The following is a 6000-nucleotide window of genomic DNA, read 5'->3' as shown; positions in this document are numbered from 1 at the left end:
ATCAGGAGACGTAGAGGAGGCCGTAGGAGGGCAACAACACAGCAGCAGGACTGCTACCGCCGCCTTTGTGCAAGGAGGAGCAGGAGGAGCACTGACAGAGCCCTGCAAAATGACCTCCAGCAGGCCACAAATGTGCATGTGTCTGCTCAAACGGTCAGAAACAGACTCCATGAGGGTCGTATGAGGGCCCGACGTCCACAGGTGGGGGTTGTGCTTACAGCCCAACACCGTGCAGGACGTTTGGCATTTGCCAGAGAACACCAAGATTGGCAAATTCGCCACTGGCACCCTTTGCTCTTCACAGATGAAAGCAGGTTCACACTGAGCACATGTGACAGACGTGACAGTCTGGAGACGCCGTGGAGAACGTTCTGCTACCTGCAACATCCTCCAGCATGACGGTTTGGCGGTGGGTCAGTCATGGTGTGGGGTGACATTTCTTGTGTGTCAGCAGTTCCTGCAAGAGGAAGGCATTGATGCTCTGGACTGACCCGCCCGTTCCGCAGACCTGAATCCAATTGAGCACATCTGGGACATTATGTCTCGCTCCATCCACCAATGCCACGTTGCACCACAGACTGTCCAGGAGTTGGCGGATGCTTTAGTCCTGGTCTGGGAGGAGATCCCTCAGGAGACCATCCGCCACCTCATCAGGAGCATTCCCAGGCGTTGTAGGGAGGTCACACAGGCACGTGGAGGCCACACACACTACTGAGCCTCATTTTGACTTGTTTTAAGGACATTACATCAAAGTTGGATCAGCCTGTAGTGTGGTATTCCACTTTAATGTTGAGTGTGACTCCAAATCCAGACCTCCATGGGTTGATAAATTTGATTTCCATTGATAATTTTTGTGTGATTTTGTTGTCAGCACATTCAACTATGTAAAGAAAAATGCATTTAATAAGAATATTTCATTCATTCAGATCTAGGATATGTTATTTTAGTGGTCCCTTTATTTTTTTGAGCAGTATATATATATATATATATATATGTGTGTATGTATGTATATATATATGTGTGTATGTATGTGTGTGTATATATTTATGTGTGTGTGTGTGTGTGTGTGTGTGTGTGTGTGTGTGTGTATATATGTGTATGTATGAATGTATGAATGAATGTGTGTATGCATGTATGTATGTATGCATGTATGTATGTATGTATGTATGTATGCATGTATGCATGCATGTATGCATGTATGTATGCATGTATGTATGCATGTATGTATGCATGTATGTATGTATGTATGCATGCATGCATGCATGCATGTATGCGTGTCTATATATGGGAAGTAATTCATGAAGCCTAATTTTAAAAATATCATATGGGTATTTGCATAACATTTTGTGAAAGGAGAATGATCCAGGACGATGATCTTGTCAACACGATGCAATTTTGACAAGTCATAAAGCCTGTCTGTGCTCAAAACAGACCCATCCACACAGGTCAATTTTATCTAATGCATGGGGCCCTCCTGCTGTAGGGAAATAGTGCACACATCTTAACCAGTCTAGTGTGCTGAAGTCTTGAGAAGGTGTGCTGCTGTCTGTGCACACCTAAGGGTCCAACTCAAGGTGTCATAACAAATCATACCGACTTTGGGAGCATCAATATCATGGTTTGCGTTTTCAACAACACAATAAATAGACTGTCAATCTCGACTGAAAAAGAATGCATCGCTCCCTGCCTTGTAGGCATACCCAGTATCGACGGTTTGGCAATCTCCGAATGTCATTAAACTTTGGGGCGTTTGGTAACAGATGCCTCTTTCCATTCATCAAATGCCCACTGTGCAGTTTGGATTGATATATGGATTTTATTTGACAGTTTTAAAAAACCTATACATACATACAGTACCAGTCAAAAGTTTGGACACTTACTCATTCAAGGGTTTTTCTTTATTTGTACTATTTTCTACAAACTATGAAATAACACATTTCATTCTCCTCTGAACAGTTGATGTTCAGATGTCTCTGTTACCTGACCTCTGTGAAGCATTTATTTGAGCTGCAATTTCTGAGGCTGGTAACTCTAATGACCTTATCCTCTGCTGCAGAGGTAACTTTGGATCTTCCTTTCCTGTGGCGGTTCTCATGAGAGACAGTTTCATGATAGTGCTTGATGTTTTTTGCGACTGCACTTGAAACTTTCAAAGTTCTCTAAATTTAGCAGATTCTGACCTTCATGTCTTAAAGTAATGAAGAACTGTCGTTTCTCTTTGCTTATTTGAGCTGTTCTTGCCATAATATGGACTTGGTATTTTATCAAATAGGGCTATCTTCTGTATACCACCACTACCTAGTCACAACACCACTGATTGGCTCAAATGCATTAAGGAGGAAGGAAATACCTCAAATTAACTTTTAACAAGGCACACCTGTTAATTGAAATCCATTCCAGGTGACTACCTTATGAAGCTGGTTGAGAGAAGAGATGTTATCAAGGCAAGGGGTTGTTACTTAAACAAATCAAAATATATTTTATATGAGATTCTTCTAACAGTTTTGGTTACTACATGATTCCATATGTGTTTGTTTTCAATATTATTCTACAATGTAGAAAATGGTAAACATAAAGAAAGTCTTGACTGGTACCGTGTGTATATGTATATAAAATATATATATATATATATATATATATATTTGTACAAAGATTTGAAAACGTTACCAGGATTGAGCAATAAAGTTGGATTTATTTCTATTCTGGTCCCTATTTTTTATTTTTTTTTGCTTAAATAGGCCCCCCTTTTTTTTTTACATAAATACCTATACAATTACATATGTAGACACAGTTCAGAGAGAGACAAAAAAAAGTTTATACTGTTCACACCTTAGCCAGCTTTTGACATTATTTTTAAAGTGGTGGTCGGTATGGCTCTGAGTTGCTGTGTTAGCATGTTCAACTTAACAGCTCAGGTATATAAAAATGTGTTATCAGATATACTTATATTTAAAACTGTGAATATTAGGCTCTGGTGTTATACTGGTGGACATCTCTAACAAATTAAAAATAGTTGGGTAGGTACCTGGGGGCTGAGTCCGTGATAATTATGTGGACCAGACCAAGTTGTATTAATACTACTTGTTTTTCCACAGATATCCAGCCTAGCTGCTTAAAATGCTCGACATCCAAATGAGTATGAGGGGGAGTTTAAGTACTATTCTTACAAGCTTGTTTTGACTCGTCTGTTAAAAAGGGTTCCAAAAGGGTTCTTCAGCTGTCTCCATAGGAGAACTCTTTTTGGTTCCAGGTAGAACCCTCTGTAGAAAGGGTTTTACATTCAAAAAATGTAGAACTAGGAATAGATATGGTTCACTCCAGACTTGTCTGCCCTTGAACAGCACAAAAACATCCTGTGGCGTTTTGCATTGGCATCGAATAGCCCCCGTGATATGCAACTTTTTAGGGAAGTTAGGAACCAATATACACAGGCAGTTAGGAAAGCTAATATAAATTTGCATCCTGTAGTACAAACTCAAAAAAGTTCTGGTACACTGTAAAGTCCATGGAGAACAAGAGCACCTACTCCCAGCTGCTCACTGCACTTGGAAACACTGTCGCGACCGATAAATCCACAATAATTGAGCATTTCAATAAGCATTTTTCTACGGCTGGCCATGCTTTCCACCTGGCTACCCCTACCCCGGTCAACAGCCCTGCGCTCCCCACAGCAACTTGCCCAAACCTCCCCCACTTCTCCTTCACCCAAATCCAGATAGCTGATGTTCTGAAAGAGTTGCAAAATCTGGACCCCTACAAATCAGCCGGGCTAGACAATCTGGACCCTCTCTTTCTAAAATTATCTGCCGAAATTATTGCAACCCCTATTACTACTAGCCTGTTCAACCTCTCTTTCATATCGTCTGAGATTCCCATAGATTGAAAAGCTGCCGCAGTGATCCCCTCTTCAAATGGGGAGACACTCTAGACCCAAACTGCTACAGACCTATATCTATTCTACCCTGCCTTTCTAAGGTCTTTTGAAAGCCAAGTTAACAAACAGATTACCGACCATTTCGAATCTCACCGTACCTTCTCCGCTATGCAATCTGGTTTCAGAGCTGGTCATGGGTGCACCTCAGCCACCCTCAAGGTCCTTAACGATATCATAACCGCCATCTATAAGAGACATTACTGTGCAGCCGTATTCATCGACCTGGCTAAGGCTTTCGACTCTGTCAATCACAACATTCGTATTGGCGGACTCAACAGCCTTGGTTTCTCAAATGATTGCCTCGCTTGGTTCATCAACTACTTCTCCGATAGAGTTCAGTATGTCAAATCGGAGGGCCTGTTGTCCGGGCTTCTGGCGGTCTCTATGGGGGTGCTACAGGGTTCAATTCTCGGACCGACTCTTTTCTCTGTGTACGTCAATGATGTTGTTCTCTCTGCTGGTGATTATTTGATCCACCTCTACACAGACGACACCATTCTGTATACCGCCGGCCCTTCGTTAGACACTGTGTTATCTAACCTCCAGACGAGCTTCAATGCCATACAACTCTCCTTCCGTGGCCTCCAACTGCTCTTAAATGCAAGTAAAACTAAGTGCATGCTCTTCAACAGATCGCTGCCCGCACCTGCCCGCCCGTCCAGCATCACTACTCTTGACAGTTCTGACTTAGAATATGTGGACAACTACAAATACCTAGGTCTCTGGTTAGACTGTAAACTATCCTTCCAGACTCACATTAAACATCTTAAAATCTATAAATGGCTTCCTATTTTCGCACAAAGCATCCTTCACTCATGGTGTCAAACATACCCTCGTAAAACTGACCATCCTACCAATCCTCGACTTCAGCGGTCATTTACAAAATAGCCTCCAACACTCTACTCAGCCAAATGGATGCAGTCTATCACAGTGCCATCCGTTATGTCATCAAAGCCCCATATACTACCCACCATTGTTACCTGTATGATCTCATTTGCTGGCCCTCGCCTCATACTCATCACCAAACCCACTGGCTCCAGGTCATCTACAAGTCTCTGCTAGGTAAAGCCTGCCTTATTTCAGCTCACTTGTCACCATAGCAGCACCCACCCGTAGCACACGCTCCAGCAGGTATATCTCACTGGTCATCCCCAAAGCCAATTCTTCCTTTGGCTGCCTCTCCTCCCAGTTCTCTGCTGCCAATGACTGGAACGAACTGCAAAAATCACTGAAGCTGGAGACTCTTACCTCCCTCACTAGCTTTAAGCACCAGCTGTCAGAGCAGCTCACAGATCACTGCACCTGTACATATATCATCTGTAAATAGCCCATCCAATCTATCTTATCCCCATACTGGATTTATTTATTTATCTTGCTCCTTTGCACCCCAGTATCTCTACTTGCACATTCATCTTCTGCACATTCTACCATTCCAGTGTTTAATTGCTATATTGTAATTACTTTGCCACCATGGCCTATTTATTGCCTTACCTCTCTTATCCTACCTCATTTCCACATGCTGTATATAGATTTTTCAACTGTATTATTGATCATATGTTTGTTTTTTCCATGTGTAACTCTGTTGTTGTATGTGTCGAACTGCTTTGCTTTATATTGGCCAGGTTGCAGTTGCAAATGTGAACTTGTTCTCAACTAGCCTACCTGGATAAATAAAGGTAAAATAAAAAACCTGCAACAAATGTTTCTTCTATGGGGACAGCCGAAGAACCCTTTAAGGTTCTAGATAGCACCTTTTCTTCTAAGAGTGTAGCTTATTCTTTAGATGTGTGGGGCTTGCAAGAGTCTTTAGGGTGGCTATAGCTAGGTTTCCATCCAATTGGTGTCAGATTTTCATGTGAATATTCGAAAATGCGCATTTTCCCATCAGACGTATGTTTCCATCTAATTAACTTGTTGCAGATAAGCGACATGAGCATAAATTGCTTTTGCTGTTCAATTTTCATGTACCAAATAAAACATACAAGAAGTCTATTGATGCATCGGTGCGTCAATCTAATTAACATTTTAAAAAATCCCAATTTTTTAAATAATCAGTTTAAGCTAGA

The 6000-nt window shown here is 41.7% G+C and overlaps 1 protein-coding gene across 1 annotated transcript in view; it reads left to right on the top strand.

Annotated features, from left to right (window-relative positions):
* Positions 1-6000, top strand: part of LOC118366969 (receptor activity-modifying protein 1-like) — a 54159-nt gene that overhangs the window by 3151 nt on the left and 45008 nt on the right. The window lies entirely within an intron of this gene.

The sequence above is a fragment of the Oncorhynchus keta genome, chromosome 34, assembly GCF_023373465.1.
Source record: "Oncorhynchus keta strain PuntledgeMale-10-30-2019 chromosome 34, Oket_V2, whole genome shotgun sequence".
NCBI lineage: Eukaryota > Metazoa > Chordata > Actinopteri > Salmoniformes > Salmonidae > Oncorhynchus > Oncorhynchus keta.
This window is presented reverse-complemented; position numbering and strand designations above follow the sequence as displayed.